This window comes from Canis lupus, chromosome 2 (assembly GCF_048164855.1).
Source record: "Canis lupus baileyi chromosome 2, mCanLup2.hap1, whole genome shotgun sequence".
NCBI lineage: Eukaryota > Metazoa > Chordata > Mammalia > Carnivora > Canidae > Canis > Canis lupus.
The window spans coordinates 92,196,740-92,214,412 of record NC_132839.1 but is presented as its reverse complement, the minus strand read 5'-3'; the positions used below and the strand labels follow the sequence as shown (position 1 = coordinate 92,214,412).

The window sequence follows — 17,673 nt, the reverse complement described above, 5'->3', positions numbered from 1 at the left end:
CCTTCCTCACTCCCTCCTTCCTCCCTCCCTCCCTTCCTCCCTCCTTCCTTCTTTCCTCCTTCCTTCCTCCTCCTCCTCCTTTTCTTCTTCTTCTTCCTTCCTTCCTTCCTTCCTTCCTTCCTTCCTTCCTTCCTCCTCCCTTCTTCTTTCCTCTTTCCTTCCTTCCTTCCTTCCTCCCTCCCTCCCTCCCTCCCTCCCTCCCTCCCTCCCTTCCTCCCTCCTTCCTTCTTTCCTCCTTCCTTCCTCCTTCTTCTTCCTTCCTTCCCCTTCCTTCCTTCCTTCCTTCCTTCCTTCCTTCCTTCCTTCCTTCCTCCTCCTTTCTTCCTTCCTTCCTTCCTTCCTTCCTCCCTCCTCCCTCCCTCCCTCCTCCTTCCTCCTTTCCCTCCCTCCCTTTTCCTTCCTTCTTCCTTCCTTCTTCCTTCCGTCGTCCCCTCCAAGTGGTAAAGTGTCTATAAAGAGAAGAGAGAATTCATGCAAAGCACTTAGCATCCCGCCCGACATGTATTGGGCGCTCAGTCAGTAAAGCTGGTGTCCGACTCTGGTCTTAGCAATGGGCCCCTTTCTGACTTTCCTCCGTGATTCTCTGGATAAATCGCTCATAGGAAAAAAACTGCTATCAAGTTAACTTTGGAAGGATGTGCAGTGAAATAAAAACTTCATTTTGAAAGTTCAAAGCAGCACAGAAGCTGTAAAACACAGCTGCTGCTTGGGTGACGTCTGCCTCACCCGGAGCATGATGCATGATGCAGATGTGACTCCGGGCTCTGGGATCCACGACCTCCAAGAAGAAACCACATTTTAAGAAAAAAAAAGTGTCTTTCAGCTTTGATACGGTCAGGAACTACCAAGACAATGAACCGTTTCGCAGTTTGCAGCCTTTGGCGTCCTTTGCTGACGGGACACTCAGCTGCAGTAGCAGCGCGGACTTGGGAAGGCTTTTCATGCACGTGTACGTCTTTGTAAGAAATAGTGGAATGAGGAGGGCACGTGATGGGATGAATGTTGAGTGTTATACTATATGTTGGCAAATTGAATTTAAATAAAAAAACTCAAAACAAAAAAAGAAATAGCAGTGGAAGGGCTGTGAGTGAAATATCATGTGCAAACTTCAGGTTGCAGCTCATTTTGAGTCTGGAGTAAAATTTATGTGTGGTTTGTCTAGAAGTCGAGGAGTCTAGATGTTAATATTAGAAAAGATTTGCGTGTATAAAAACACAATCATTTCTTTAAAAAATCTGGTTACAACAGCTGTTTCCAGGGACAAGAGTACAAAGACCAATGGAGAACTTGTCCAGAGAGAGATTTCTTTTTTTCAGGATTTTAGAAAGGGGAAAAAAAAAGGTTCCAAGGGAGGGATTCATGGAATAATATGGTTTGAAAGAATCAATGTCAACACATCTTAGACCTGTACCAAATTCTGGAAGCGTCGGCAGATGTCCCAGGAAGAAGTGTGGTTTTATATACTTTGAACTGCTGAGAGATGAGCCTTCGTTCCTTTGGGGCCCCTCCCTTAACCTCAAGGGAAAGTAAGAAGAGCGATGGGGGTGAAGGACTCCTGGGAGCCGTTTCCACCGCCCTCGAACGACAGGGAGGAGGTGGGACCAGGGACGTCCCTGCGGCATGAACACTGTCAGGAGCGGCCTCGGAGGAGCTGAGGGCCCGTCGGTGGGTGCAGCCCCGCGGCACCTGGCTGACCCTGGGGACCCCGCCGGGCGAGGAGGCCTGTGGCGGGACACCTGCATGGAGCTGATGGGAGCTCCCACCCCCAGGCCTGGGCCCTGTGATGCAGTTGGCACCTGCTGGGAGACGTCTGGGCTCCTCTGCCTCCTGCCCACCGTCACCTGTGCAGACCCCAGAGTTCTGAGCTGCGCACCAGGAGCATGGACACTGAGCTTGCCTTCGTTTAATGAGGTGTATGGATTGTTTTGTTTTTTAATTAAAGCTGTTCTGTGATGTTTGATTTTTTTAGAATTTTTTACCATGTGTTTATATGATTTGGATAAGCAAAGAATTATTAAAAATATGTGAAGGGAGAAGATAGGAAAGGAAGGAGGGAGGGGGGAGAGAAAGGAGGGAAGGAAGGAAGAAGAAGGGAGGGAGGGAGGGAGGGGAGTCCGCTGAGCTCTGCTCTGATGCCGTGACCTCTCTGGCCACCAACCCTGGTGCCGCTGCTGTTTCTGACGCCACAACCACAGCCTGGATGGGTTGTGTTCCGGACACTGTGCTGTGTTTTGAGTGTGTTGCCTAATTTAAAGCCTTTTACTTTGGGGATCCCTGGGTGGCTCAGCAGTTAGGGTCACCTTCGGCCTGGGGTGGACCCCAGGGTCCCAGGATCGAGTCCTATGTCGGGCTCCCTGCATGGAGCCTGCTTCTCCCTCTGCCTGGGTCTCTGCTTCTCTCCCTGTGTCTCTCATGAATAAATAAATAAAATCTTAAAAAAAAATAAAGTCTTTTAATTTGAATCTCCCAGAAACAAGGCGTGATAAGCTCTGATTAACGGCCACCTTGACTTGAATCGCTTCCATTCTCAATCTGCTCTGAGAAAGCAGGGCCACCGCACATTTTCCATCACATACTTTACTGGACCCGGACACAGGTACTTAGAAAATTTCTGACAGCAATACGACTTCAGTCTTTGAAATGTGGCGAGCTGACATGTGAAAGGAGATTAGACCGGCTGTCAGAGTCAGAGAGCACCAGGGCTCGGCGGCCGGACACAGGGGCTCCCCTGGCCCACGGCCCCCCGACCGGCCCACGTGGTCCGGGCGCCGTGCGTGGACGAGCCCTAGTGCTGGGGGCTGTTTGCTGACCTCTCGTGCTCCCCGCCCCCCACGAGCCTCTGACCTTCTCAGACGGATGCCTCGCTTAGCCGGCAGCTGCGAAACGCCGGTTCGATAATACCGTTCTTGTGATATGAACGAAATCATCCTCATGATCAGTGAAAAAAATAAATTCACCCCAAGTTATTTGACTTTGGGTTCCATCTCTCACCACCCCATTGAGGTCTTGTCCATAGCAGCTTTTTTTTTTTTAATGTACAAACAAATCTTAAGTTTAAAAAGGCTATGCAACGATGACTGTAAATAGCAACAATGCGTGCTGCTGTTCTGCTTAAAAAACAAAGAAGGCAAACAAATACAACCTGTTCTGGCCCGAAAGATTGGTTTTTCAATAAGAAAGAAAATAGGTGATCTCGTCAAATGTTCATTTGTGCTCTGAGAGGCCGTATTCCCACCCGCCCCAAAGATGCTAAGTGCACGGAATGATGTTTCTATTTGCTGAGCTAATGGGTTTCCCTTGTTTTCTTACTGCACTCTGGCAAAATTAAAAGAGAGAGAGAAAAAAAAAGTCCATGTTTGGGAACGTTACAAAAAATTGTATGCTTAAGACTTAAAATTACAGATTTCTAAAATTAAGGGTAATAACCAATGAAACAAACAGTCCAGGGAAGACAGGCTTCTGTTTGTGCTGATTTCGTGTTCTAACAACTTCGGTTTCGTCATTTCTCCTTTATTTATTAGGCAGCTTCTTACCTAGGTTTTTATGAAGTAAGTAAAGAATCCTCCACCAATACTAAATATACTTGAAAATGTCTGCAAACAATAGATTTAATATTTATACATAATATCACCCATGGTCATAAACCTTCGAGTTATGAAAATCGAGTTACCTGCTTTCTTTGACAAACTGCTGGGTCCATGAAGAAAATCGTGTTGTTCATGACTTTATTTTATTTATTTTTTCAGGATTTTATTTACTGATTTATATGAGAGAGAAGGAGAGCATGGGCCGGGGGTGGGAGGTGGGGGAGAGGCAAGAGGAGAGGGGGAAGCAGGCTCCCCACTGAGCAGGGAGCCGGATTGGGGGCTCCATCCCAGGACCCTGAGATCATGACCTGAGCCCAGGGCGGCCGCTTCACGGACTGAGTCACCCGGGCACCCCCATATTGTTCATGGTTTTAGTCTCAATTTTAGAAACATGCAGTGACTGCAGTTATCAAACTTCAAACCTGTAGTGATGAGAGCCTCTTGGCGAGTAGAAATGTTGGGTGTTGGGACGTTTATGACACAGTGTGGATGTCTCCTCCTCCCCCACCACCATCACTTCCTTTCTCCTCCTCTTCCTCTTCCTCCTTCTCTTTCTCCCTGCTTTCTTTTCTTTTAAAAAATATTCTCATGTGAGATCACAGGGAACCTGGCTAGACCCTTTTCCAGAGAAAAACTGTTTGGAAAAATCACCCAAAATCAGAAACAGCCGATGCTTGTGTTGACTTTGGCATTTCAACCTGGTCATTTTCACCACTCAAGAGTAACATAATCGATGCGAAGATGTCAATGGACCAAGTTGAAGAATAAAATGTTTCTTAAATGGCAAAGGATTTGCATGTTCCCAGAGGGAGGTACATATTCCCCAAGTCTCTCAAATTCCCCTTAAGAGAACTACAGTGGTTGATAAAACAACCTAGGCCAAAGGTAGCTTCAGGTGGTTGTCAGGGGTGTGTTGCCATCCTCAGGGCATTCTCCAACGTGCCATCTCCCTCCACCCTGTCCTACGTTCTGGCTACGAGCCTGTCTTATTGTTATAGGTGCAAATGCCTAGTTCACAGGGACCCCGCACATTTCTGAGGATTCCATATAAAACGGTTTCTCAGGAACAACATTCCTAACAGGTCCAAGGTTCATATTTGCAGGCTTATTAGCGCCCATAGGTATTTATTTTGCACTCTTTACAGTATCATACATTATTTATACACACATCTATATGGGCGCACACATGTGCACACATGTAGAGAGGAAGACCTTTATATAGGGTGCTAGGTTATTGAACAAGGCATAGCAATCTATCAATCACGTACACACATACTGGCTGATCCACCTACATGTGATATACATAGAAAGTGAGGGTCATGATTAATGACCACAGATATCAAGGTCTTCTTAATACTGTGACTATGTGGACATATGACTTTTTATCAGATTTTGTGAGTGCTTATTATTTATTTTGCTAATATATAGCTTGTAACAGGAATAGGAGGACTACAGTCATGATTTCTTTCCCTTACTCATTTTTATTTGCATTTTGTGCTTGAATTGTATTATCTTCAATTAATATGTTTGAAAGAAATTGTTTCAAGTCGCCTTTCTACTTTATGAGGGTTAGAATCGCAAGCGTCACCGTTATTCCTCAATATCTGGGTTCCCTCTACATCTAGGTGTGTTGAGGGATTTATTTATTTCTTTGCCACCTGGTTAGGTATAACCATGTGCCACTTCTGGGCAAAACTGACATGTGTTATTTCTGTAAAAAAGTATTTACATGTTGGTGTGAAACCTCCTGTTCTCTCATCTTCCCATCCTTGCGGAGCAGGGACTTTCCAAATTGAAAAGTATAAATTGAAGGTACAACAATTTCTTCCTACTGCCCGAAAGCTAATCCTCACAGTGTCTTGGGACAATGTAATCTTTAGAAAACAAATCCAAACAAAATTACAGGATTGTGAACCTGGTTGGATTTCCTGTGGAACACAGTAGAAGGCACCAGGTTGGGTCCTGCTTACCACGGACCAAACTCCCACATATCAGTGGTAACTGTTATGGGAGTTGGGACTTTTAAATGTATTTATGTACTAAAAAATAAATAAATAAAATACAAATATTATTTATGTACTGACATTTTGATTCTCTGTAGCCAATCAGGTCAAGAATGACAATCTTCAAAGCCACCCTATAACATGACACACGGGACAAGATGTGTTAACAGAAGAGCCATGAAGTCTTTGTCTTGTAACAAATTCATTATAATTCCAGGGGGTATTTAGAAGGCAGCATTAGAACATGGACGCGACTTTGAGGAAGGAGAAGTCTATTTCAAGTGAAAGGGCTCTCGGTTCAGTAATTTTAAACCAACTGTGAGTTTCTGTCTCAGTGTTTAGCTTAAGACAATTTCTTGTAGGGAATTGATTCCCTAGGTCCCTCAGGAGGTCCCAGAGTCAGACATCAGTGCCTTGATTTTGAGACAAGAATAGGAACGTGGTTAGTGTCTAAGAAGAGGTGTTAAAAAACCGCGTTAAAAGGCAGTTTACTAACAGAATCAACATAATGATTAAAGATAGACATTCAACTGGCTTGTTACAATCATTCACCTAAGCCTTACTCACAGTGGGTTTGATGAAAATTCATCCCATCTACTAAATGCTGGGTGCTGGGCTACAACGACACATAGGACATTATTTCTGTTCTGGATGGGCTCCTAAACCGGTGGAGAAGCCAAGGAACCACCCGTTTTGGAAGACGGAAGAGTGAAGGGTGGCGAGGGAACCCCAGGGCTCCGTGGTGTGGAAAGTAAGGAGAGATGAAAGCAAAACCTTCCCTGGGGAGTTGACCGCTGCTCCGGGGAGTGTTGTCCAGAAAGAGGAGACTGTTCTGGGAAGATGCCTGGCTCACTCAGACACCCGCAGGCCCTTCTGGCCCAAGTGCATCAGGATGAACTGGGCTTCCTCGCAGCCAGCCGTGCTGGAGATGCCCTGCTGGCCCAGCTCCCCGTCCGCCCGCTCTGGTCTAGCTCGCATGGCGGAATGGTTACCTCTTCTGTGGTTTTCTTCTCTCCCACTAGAGCGTGAACGGGGAGGGTTGTGCATATGCCACCGCCCTTGTGTCTACGATCATTACGCTTTGAGTACGTGGCCAACGAGAGAAGTCTGAGTCTCACGGAGAGGCTGGAGAAGGCAGGTCACCTTGCGGAGCAGGAGCCAGGAGGCCCTATTCCCACAGCGACCCCGACCCTCCTGTGGCTTCCGGCGAGGCCTGCTGGCAGCCCAGGCTCTGGCTTCCCCGGAGGTGCAGCCAACCCAGGAGATGAGGCGCTCTCTAAGACCCTCCACCTGGCGGGCCTCTGATTCCCCCTCATGAAGCTGTAGAGCTTCAGGGAACTTTCCAAATGAGTGCCTTTCGGGGCATTAGCTCCGTGGATACTCGATGGCCTTCGCTGCGGGATTAGCCCAAAGCAAAGGGAAGTGATGGAGTCGGGGCAGAAACTGTACTCGTCGGGGAGGAGAAGCCGGGGAGGGCGGACGTCCTCATGTTCACCCCCCACCACCTGTCGCGTGGTGTTACCTGTTTAGCAAAACAAATTCTCGGAGTCTCTGCTCTGTGAAAGTGGTTGCGTGGATTCCTCCCTGCGGGAAGCCAGCCTCACACGCAGAGAAGGGAGCGAACACAGCTGGAGGTGGGGGTTTCCGACACTGACACCGACACCGACACCGACACCGCACTGGGGAAGGATGAGCTGACAAATGCGCAGGTGCTTTGGGGTTGTTGAGACAGACTGTTGAGACTGGTTGTCATGGGAATGAGGAGGGCATTTTGGAGGACGGTCGTTTTCTTCCCGGGTTCCCGTCACATCCCCTCCACCAACCGATTCCTTCTCCCTGGTCAAATACAAGCTCTTTTCTATAATCATTTCCTCCACCTCCCGGGACGGGAATTGTCAGCCAGGTGCCAACACCTTCAGCCGCAGAGACAGAGTGATGCATACCTGAGGGCGGGGCTCACGCGTTACTGGGGGGCTCCTAGACAAAGGGGGTCTGCAGTGGGCTCCCCCCTTTCCTTGTATGCTCCTCCCCAAACCCCACTACCCAGGCTTCAGGCAGCATAGGCTTCCTCGTAAGTGGGAATATAAATTGGAGCCAGCTCGGAGAAAAACCGGTAAAAAACATCTTAGATCTGCAGTGATATTGATTTTACAAGTTGTCATTTTTTTTTTACAAGTGTTTAATTTAAAAGGAAATGTAGTTAAAGAAGTTATGAATATCCTTCCCCACGGTTTTCTGGTAGGAGAAGGGATGGAGTCCGGGCAGAAACTGTAGGTGGAGAAGACGGGGAGGGCCGATGTCCTCATGTTCACCGCCACCCCCCCCCGCCGCCTTAACTGTCGTGTGGTGTTACCTGTGGTCAAGAAAGTATTTCTTGGGAGATCCCTGGGTGTCTCAGCAGTTTAGCACCTGCCTTTGGCCGAGGGCGAGATCCTGGAGTCCCAGGATCGAGTCCCGCGTCGGGCTCCCGGCATGTAGCCTGCTTCTTCCTCCTCCTGTGTCTCTGCCTCTCTCTCTCTCTCTGTCTATCATGAATAAATGAGTAAATCTTTAAAAAAAAAAGAAAAGAAAAAAGATAACTACTTATCAACCCCCTTAAAAAAAAAAAAGTATTTCTTGAATGAGTGTGTCTTCTGATTCCTCGAAGGCATTCTAACGAAACGCTGGACCGTTGTTCACGTGCTACAGCGTCCCTCATTTTAAGTTAATCAAAATTTAAAAGTTAACTTTCTAAGCGGGTCTGTACTATTTGCTCATAGGACCAAAAAAAAAAAAAATAGGTTGGCGGGTTAGGCAGGCCTGTAACATTGACAGCAAATTCAGCTTGACGACTTCTTGGGAACAACGGTCAAGCAGGGACACTACTTGGTTCCTGCTATGGACTAAACTCCGTGTATTAAATTCATATATTAAAGCCAGGATGGGCCCTGGAGCCGGGGGTCTGCGCAGGGTAGTCAGGTTTACCAGATGGGTTACTGTCCTCTGCAGGGTCCTCCCTCCCTGATGCAGTTCTACGCATTTGAACAGGTAGTGACATGGTCGCAGCCCCCTACCGGGACTTCTGTGGCTTCCTCAACGCATCTTTATCCATCACCCAACCCTTCCTCTCAACTTCAAAGATGATGGGTCTCCGCACCTCTACTGCCGTCACCTCTACTTTGGTTCCAGCATCGTAGACTCAAACCCTTTTCAAGCTGCCTCTGAGCACTTCCAGGATGCTTGTGCTCCTGAGCAAAACTGAAATAAAATCAACCTCAACTTGCCCGTGGTTTATTCTTCTTCTCAGGATTGCTCTGGGGTCTTGCCCCCCACTGTTTCCTTTTCCTAGGGCTGCCGTTCTGTTGGGCTTCGACCCTGCCCTTAGTCTCCTCTCCCCTCCCTTGCCGCTGTGCAGTGGACTCCTGGGTTCTGCCTCCGTGGGTTTGACGGAGGGAGCAGCTTCCGAGCCAAGTACTAATGGGCGATGACTTCCCTAAAACACGATGGAACTCACTCGTAATCCATTGTATTTTCTTGGTTACTCTTTGGGCCAGTGGACTTCCTTCTGTTACCTGAAACATCCCTGAGATTTCATTTTTAGGAATCCTTCCTTCCTTTCTTTCATGAGAGGTAACCAAATCTAGCCAAGCTGCAGGTTTTCATCTGGTCTAGCCCTCGTTAGCTCTCCGGCCTCCCTTCCCTTGCGGTGCTTCGCTCCCTCACCTCGGGTCATGCACACTGTTCCTCAGCCTCACCAGGCACAAACCACCAGGAGTCTGGCCTGGCTGCTCCCTCTTCCCTTAATCGTCCACAAGAATCACACCTCTTCTTTGGAGACTTTAATCAGATGTTGCTTTCACGTGGAGTCCCGCCCTGATCTCTTGGCCCACGCCTCCGGGCCTATCATTTTAAAATATAGCGTGTTAATAGAACATTTGAGCCATGGTAGGCCCACAGGTCAGGGAACAACAGCTATTAAAAGCATAGTTCATGGGACGCATGGGTGGCTTGGTCGGTTAAACGTGGGAATCTTGGTTTCCACTCAGGTCATGATCTTAGGGTTGTGACATCCAGCCCCGCGTGGGCCTCCACTCAGTGTGGGGTCTGCCTGAGGATTCTCTCTCCCTCTGCCTTGTCCCTCTCTTGCTCTCCCTACTCTCGAATAAATGAATAAATAAATCTTTAAAAAATATATCGTTCATCATTCACAGTGCCCAAGGGGAGGGGGCGTGCCACGCTATGGGAGGGCAGGCAGGGCAGGTGCCTCAGGATTACTTACTAGGCAGAGGGAGGGGGAAACTGTGGGCAAGAGCCTTGATCGTGGTTTCTGAGGGAGGGGATGGATGAGGCAAGGCAAGGAGGTTTAGGATTGGCTGGTTTGAGTGATTTCAGCAGCCTCTGGGACATAGGACTGTCCTTAGTCTGGCACCTGGCCCTGGGGTTATGAGGGCAGGTAGATGGTGGCCTGTTGTGTGGGAGCCCAGGAAGGGAAGTGGTTAAGGTATGGACCGTGGATTGGTTGGTTTGTATTTGAAAAGCGTGCCCTTGAGAGGGATCTTCCTCCCAACGAGGTGTAGACACCAAGCTAGGTGACTCAGACATTTTATCGGGTTGTCCAGAGCAAGCCATGCCCAGCATAGTCAAGTCGGGCAGATTATAACATCTTTTGATAAGGTTTTACAGCATCAAATTTATAAAAGCTAGCAATATTGTTAATGCTTTTGTACCTCTAATTCTTCTTACTCTAGTGTTTTCCATAGAATTTTATCCTCTTCTAACGTATCATCCTGTATGTTTGTTTATTACCCGTCTCTCTTCTTTAGACCATAGCTGTGTGACGATAAGAGATTTTTTTCTGTTTTATTAATTGATATTCCCAGAATCTAGAACAATAGCTGGCATATTGTTAGTATATGTGCTCAGTAACTTTTTATTGGGTAACTGTTTATTGGCAAACACCTTTAACTCTATAATCTATAAACTGTTAGCATTACGTCCCATGTCCCATGTCGCAACCAAGATTCTGAGATGCTACACTCTGGCTAAAGATCCCTCTGATGTTCATGAAGATGGACAGGATAGTCTGGACTCTGAAACAGAATCGAACTACTTGAGAGATCTTAGCCTCAGTCTATTTAATACTCTGGGTTGTTTGTTGTTGTTGTTGTTGTTGTTGTTTTAATGTCAACGATTATCCGGATGCAGTATATGGAAAAATATATTGAATATTCTCAACCCAAGCTCTCCCAAGCAGCCTTCTTTGTGAATGGATGCCAGTGCCTCTTTACCTGTGATCTTCCGGGAATTGTGAGTTCAGATTCAGAAGTGGCGTGTCTCTGCCCACATCCACTGTGTGTGTGTGTGTGTCACAGCTGGAGGGGGACGAGAAGACGAGAGCACACACACACCTCTGCAGACATGCCAGGGGATAGAAGGCTCGGGATGCTACTCATGGCAACCTTTTATGTCTTCTTTTCTAGTCAATCTCAATTTTTTTTTTCATGTATTTTGAAGAGTGATTACCATGGAAACTATTAAAAAATCTCAAAAGCATTATAAATTCTCCACTGAGAACCTCTAACAAAGGGTGCCTTACAGATATCAACTTTCAAGTCTTTTCTTCATAATTACACATCATGTTTACCTTGTTTTATACAATGAAAAAAAAAAAAGAGCCCTGTACTATCAACGGAGTTGTTTATAGTTTACGTTAACTCGTCTTTATCACTTGCGAGCTCAGTCTTGGGTTTGGATTTCTAAGGGAAAATATCAGATTTGATATCTCAATAAAATGATTATGTCCCTTTGGAAAAATTTCCTGAATTTATCCATATGGCTTATTTTATGCTTAAGGGGGGAAGAAAAGCTTTCACTTTTATGACAGAATGAGAATAATATTTTAAATATCTCATGTGATAGGAATCATAACAAATGTTGTCAAAACATTGTGGAGATCAGTATGCCAGAGTTTCCTTTTTTAACCACCTGCTTTATTAAGAAAAATTGAGAGCTGCACACTGAGACAGAAATTATGAAAACACACTCGGTATGCTTGGAACCAGAGGCTTTGTCTTTTGTTGTTACAGTACACCGCAACGATGGAGCGTCTGGAGAATTGAAATCCATTTTGTTTTTTCACTGCCGTGCATAATGTGCTGAGATTCAACAATTGCCAACTGGACCTCTTCCTACGCTGTCTCTATCTGCACGACATGCCTTCTGCTAGTCATGATAATGAATGATAAAAAATTACACCAGTTGGTGGCAATGTTGTTTTCACAGCGATGGTCACTCAGTTAAAAATCACAGAGCTATGCTTATTCCCCCCTTATTAACGCTGTTATTTTGAGTTTCCAGCTTGTGCTACAAGTTATTTCTGGCTCGAAACCGAAGCCAGGTTTTCTGTAACCTCCGAGTATTCATCTTGTTATCTCTGAATCTTTTTCATTACTGAAGGCAAACTAAATGTGGAGTAATAAATAGCAGAGTTGTGTGGGCTGAACAAGCACATTCTGAAGACCACAGGAAACGATGTCAGACTTTGACTTGCCTCATCAAGAAACTATACATACACGCAGGGGAAAGCAGGTTTGGATCTTGGTTCTCGGATGCCGCTCGTCTGGTATTCTGTTTTAGAACTTATTACTTAATAGGCAGGATATGTGATATTTAGTGAAAACTTCCCTGAACATCAGTTTTTATCCAACTAAAATCAGAAAACCCTCCAAGATAAGCAATTGATAAAGTTTAACTGTCGAAATTTATTTCACGCACAGAATGGACAGATGGGATACAAGAATACGTCTGGTGGTTGGAAATGGAGCACATACATTCATTGGCCTAAACTTGAGCTAGAATTCTTTACCCTCTGGCTCCGACTTCTACTCATCAAAGAAATCTTTCCAGATCACATCCCAGTTGGAATTAATATTTCTACCTCCACTGTCGCCAACTCCTAAAATGCCTTATTTATATCTCTGCTATGGTGCTTATCACAACTTGGTTTACATCGACTATTTGTACACATATGTTAGTCCTATTAGACGTCAGCTTAATCCATCCGAGTTTACCGGACGTCAACCAGGCGCCAGCCACGCTGCTGGACATCAGCGCTGTGAACTTTGCAAACTCACTGGCTTTGTCTGGTTCAGTTGTGTATTCCTCGTTGTTCCTACTATCATGAGACATCAGTAAGTGTTTGGTGACTTTGAGGAGATTGGAGCCCACATCTTTAAAGGACGGTGCTGGTGTTCTTGTTTCTTGATTAAGTGCAATTGTGCAAACGTAGTGTCAAGGACCAAATAGATGAGCCAATGAAAAGAGAGTGGACAGAGACCCAAACACCGGGGATAAGGCAGACGGGGGAACAGCAAAATACAGCAGGTGGTTTTAGCAGGAAAGATACAGCGTGGGGGAAATAATAATAGTAATCATAGTCACGAAACAACCACTACCACGTTTACTGAGCTACATGCTTTTGATGAATTAGCTCATTTAAGCCCCCGACAGCTTCCGAGGTGGGCATTATTATCACTATCCCCCTTTTATAGATGAGGAGCCTTGTAGGTGTTATTGTTGGCTTCCTACCTGAGTTGTTTCCTAGTTCTTCCTTTCTAAGTATCTATTTGGTTCAGATACTCACCTTTTCCAACATAGATCAAACAATTCCCTGAAAATTGATGTCATCCCCAGCTCTGGGAGAGGTCTCCATTGGTTTAGCAATAGCTCCAACCCTTGCCAATGATTTGTGTTCAGGAATTCAGGCCTAAGATGTTAAGTCCATGGTGTTGCCTGGTCACAGGAACTGGTGTAGGAATAGGCACGTGACCCACTTTGGGCTGAAAAGGCTTGCTGGAGGCTCTCAGGGGAAAAGATCCTTCTCACTCTGAAAAGAGATGTCCTGAAGCAAATTCCCTCTCAATTTAACAGTGAGCAGATACAAAGTCAGAAACCGCTGCAGACATTTTGCCACCATGACAGGACTAAGGAGGACTTCCAGTTTGATCAGCAGATGATACATTTACTCTCTTTGAATGTCAGGCTGGATCAGATGTTTTTGTTCTGATTCGTTAGTTGCTGCTGAAAACATCCTGTTTGACACTGACGGGAGGCATAAAAGAGGTTAAGTGATTTTTCCAAAGTCATACATATGGTAAATACAAGGACTAGCTTCAAAGTCAGGTCCACGGGACTGGCCATCAACCCTTTTCTGCGTTACCTCCCTGTGGCAGTCTGGGGAAATTCGACATGAATTTGTGCTTTGGCTGAGCTAGTTTGGGTTAATAGGTTTCAGTCTCTGTCACTCTTTTGGACAACTTTTCCCAGCACCCAAGTTCTGCTTTCGGAGACCTTTAATTGGCCCAATATCTCTAGTCCATTCCCTCCTCCACCGTCGGTGATCGGAGCCACTTTCTTAACCCCCTGGCTAATGAGTGCAAGGCTGTTTCAACTCAGATGAGTCTCTCAGAGATCGCGCCGACACACCCATCTGTGAAGCTCCCCTGGTAGGACATTCCAGTGCTCTGATGGGTTCAGCTACTCAGTCTCCTAAGAAACGCAGCCCTGATCTGGCCAAGTGTTCATTCTTCCTCACAATGCTGTGATTGGGGCTGCTGCCCTCATCCCTCTTAGTCCTCATATACCAGAGTCCAGGATCTTCTTTCTCATGTCAACCCAGCCTTAAGGTTCTGTGCTTGGCATTTAAAGTAGAATGTGGCCGGGACTGTACATGTGTTATGATCAAGGATGACCCGTGTTTGCCACTAACTAGTATGCAATGCATTGTGTGAATAAAGAACTACAATGTCTGAAAAGATGCAGTTGGCGTAAAACCTACATTAACTCAAAACTCGTTGATGGGAAGAAGAAAAGACAAGACAGAGAAGTTATTTTGATGGCGTGTGTGTGTGTGTGTGTGTGTGTGTGTGACGGGGATATTGTATCTTGTTTTTTTTTTTTTTTTTTTGTATCTTGTTTTTAACAAGTCTCTGAAAACCCTCAGTAGTTAATGCTCTCCCTCTGCCCTACCTTCTAACTCTACCTCCTGAAGGTTCGTGCTGGCTTCTTTTAGGATTTGGAGCTCTTGCTTGGTGAATGTGAAAAATGGAGACACAAATAGCTGGTGTATTGAATTGCCCCAAGGACATAATGAAGTTATCTTGGCAGATGAATCAAATGATAGTTCTTAAGCAAAAATCAGGAATATAATCTAATGTTTATGTTGTATTGCCAAGAGTCACATCTTTTAAAATTTCAAAGGAGAAACTAACCGCCTGGAAACCTTGATAAATGTATGTTGACATCCCAGAAAAGAGTGGCTATTCAATTACTTCCATACTATATCAGCTGAACCAGGAGATGAAAAGCATATGGTTGGAAAATGCCCCCAAGTTCATGAGGCCTTTGACTGTTTCTAAAATATTTGATATTAATATCCCTTTTGAGTTGGTCTCAAAGTATTTCCTTTCAACAAAGAAATTTGAAAGAAGAGTGGCCCAAAGTTAGGAGTCAATTCAGATCACATACACAAATGTGCTTATTTATACCTTCATTCAGCCAGTCAGTAAATCACAAACCTTGAAAATATTTTTGGAGCACTCACTTTACTGTGGACTCTGTGCTAGACTCCAAGAGTATCAAAATGCAACAGAAAAGAGGTTCACTTAAGAAGCCCGCAGGGCATTGGGGTATGGAGGAAGGGATTCAGATCCAACGGACACTCATCTGACTCATTGAGACCGATATGTGCCCTCCCAGAGGCTGGGAAGATGAGGTGGTAACAAGAAGGGTGAGTGACGCTCTCCAGGGAGGAAGACACCAGGAAAATGACACATGAACAGACACATAAAGGAAGGCTATGCTTCTCCATACAGAGAAAGAGGGGTAAAATTACAGGGTAGAAGAAAGAGGTGTGGACGCATGAAGCCGCACGAAGGACTTCTTGACATAGACCACAGACTCAGTGAGCAGCAGAGGGAGGGAGGACGTATGACACTGGAAAGATCAATGCGGCCAGATCAGAAAGGGTGACAGGTTCAGACATTTTAATTTTATACTCCAACCGAGTCACTGACAGACTCTGTTTTAATGAATGGTTCTTTCGAAAATTTACTTGACAGTAGGATAGAGGATGGGGAGGAGAAAAAGGCTCTGTGTTCACAATAACTAGAGGGAGCATGTGATTTTGTCTGGCTAGATCTCCCTGTGAGGTAAAATGGCCCATTTCTTCTATCTGAAGAACATCTTCTCTCCTCTTTTTCATTGTCTATGATGCAGGTGGGAAGACCTCACCCTCTGGATTTGGGGGAGAGCATGAGACCCAGGCCTGGCCAATGCTCCGCAGCCAGTCACCCAAGTCGTCTGTGTGAACGAGAGCAGATCATTTAGCTACTGTGTGTCAGCGTCCTCCAGTGAGAAAGGTAAAGGATTTTTTTTTTTTTGAAGGGAAAGACTGGTATAAAACAAACACAGCAATGAGGACATAGTGGGTCTGCCATAGATATTAATTGAATTTAATTCTCTCCATGAGGAGCAAATGGGGTCATGTGTATGGAATGCTTTTATACAGAAATACTCAGATGTAAATTTTTTTTTTTCTGGACAGGATTACAGCATCGAAAGGAGAAGAAGAGAGGGGTGCAGAGATTATCTGAATCAGCCTTACCTTTTTGATTAGAGCGTTCATTTATACTTTAATACATTCCAAAGATAAAATTGCATCATTTATAAAGAAACCGAGAACCCGGGGGAAGATGGTCTCAAGTCAACATGGTTTACTGGTCAAGAGAGCAATACAACTGCCTCCTCTCAACCCAGGCTGCTGTGCTGTCCCTTATATTTTCTTCTTATAGAGGAAGTTGTCATGGTGATGTAGTTAGGGAAAATAATGGGAGTCTACCCTTAGAAAACCAGGCAAAGTTAGTTTCGCTTTTATTATTTTCTGACTCAGGACTTTCAGAGTGTGTGTGTGTGTACATCACATGTGTACATGTATATGTACATATAAAATGTTAAAATATCTTACATCCAAACTGGTTATGGTACCTCCAAAATTGTAGGTAGATTCAACTACCCCTAGTTAAAGATAGTCTTGCTGTAAAGAGGAGAAAGGGTAATAATCAATATGCATTGAGCCATTACAATGCATAAAAGCCATGCATTTAATGCCTGTAAATGAAATTTAATAACCATCCCCATTTTACAGATGAAAAGATTGAAGCACAGAGAGGCTCACACCCTGGTCTACGTTTACAGAGCTACTTACTAGTAAACCTCAGATCTGAATCCATGAGGTCTGACTACTGCCGACCTGTTCTTCACTTCTAAACTAAAGATAACAAAAAATAGCACCAATCTGTGAAAAATCCACTAGGATATCTTACGATTTTCTTTCTTTCTTTCTTTCTTTCTTTCTTTCTTTCTTTCTTTCTTTCTTTCTTTCTTTCTTTCTTTCTTTCTTTCTTTCTCTTTCTTTCTTTCTTTCTTTCTTTCCTTTCTTTTCTTTCTTTCTTTTCTTTCTTTTTCTTTCTTTCTTTCTTTCTTTTCTTTTTTTTTTTTTTTAGATGTTGGTTCTAAAGCAATTCCATAGCTAAATTCTCATGTATCATAGGAATCAAATCCCGCAGAAGTTTCCTGGAAACCCTTAAGCTGACCTCTACAAGTGCCAAGGTCCTTCCTGGACCTGGTTAGTAACGTTTGAGCCAGAAGAGGAATGGGCAGGGTGAGTTGGCTTGGCTCTCTACCTAAATTCGCAGGGACTTTGGACTCATGTGGGCGTGGCCGAGGAGCCATGTGCCCCTCGGACACAAAACTCGAAGCCCACTTCCTCCTTCTTCTCCTTTCTTCTTTTGCTCCCTCCCAGCCAGGCCTCATCTGTCCACGGATGATCTGTCAAGCGGGTGGAGGACATGGGAAACTGGAATGTGACGGAGAAAAGATAAAGCAAAAGCATTGGGGGATGTTCAACTAAGATCAGAATTGCTCGACTATAGTAGTGAAGGAATCCTGTAAGAGATGAAAAGATGGGAATTTGAAATTTTGTAATGAACACCAACCTTCCCTTGCTTGTGTGTTGGGGAGAAAGGGACAGACGGAAGACTCCTTTC

General features: G+C 45.1%; 1 long non-coding RNA gene across 1 annotated transcript in view; it reads left to right on the top strand.

Moving 5' to 3' along the window:
- LOC140623207 (uncharacterized) overlaps positions 1 to 17,011 on the top strand; it is a 57,161-nt gene extending 40,150 nt beyond the window's left edge. The window contains exons 5-6 of the long non-coding RNA XR_012022874.1: positions 15,845 to 15,987; positions 16,173 to 17,011. This is a non-coding gene — a long non-coding RNA (uncharacterized lncRNA). The remainder of the gene's footprint in view (positions 1 to 15,844; positions 15,988 to 16,172) is intronic.
- Positions 17,012 to 17,673: the final 662 nt, after the last annotated feature.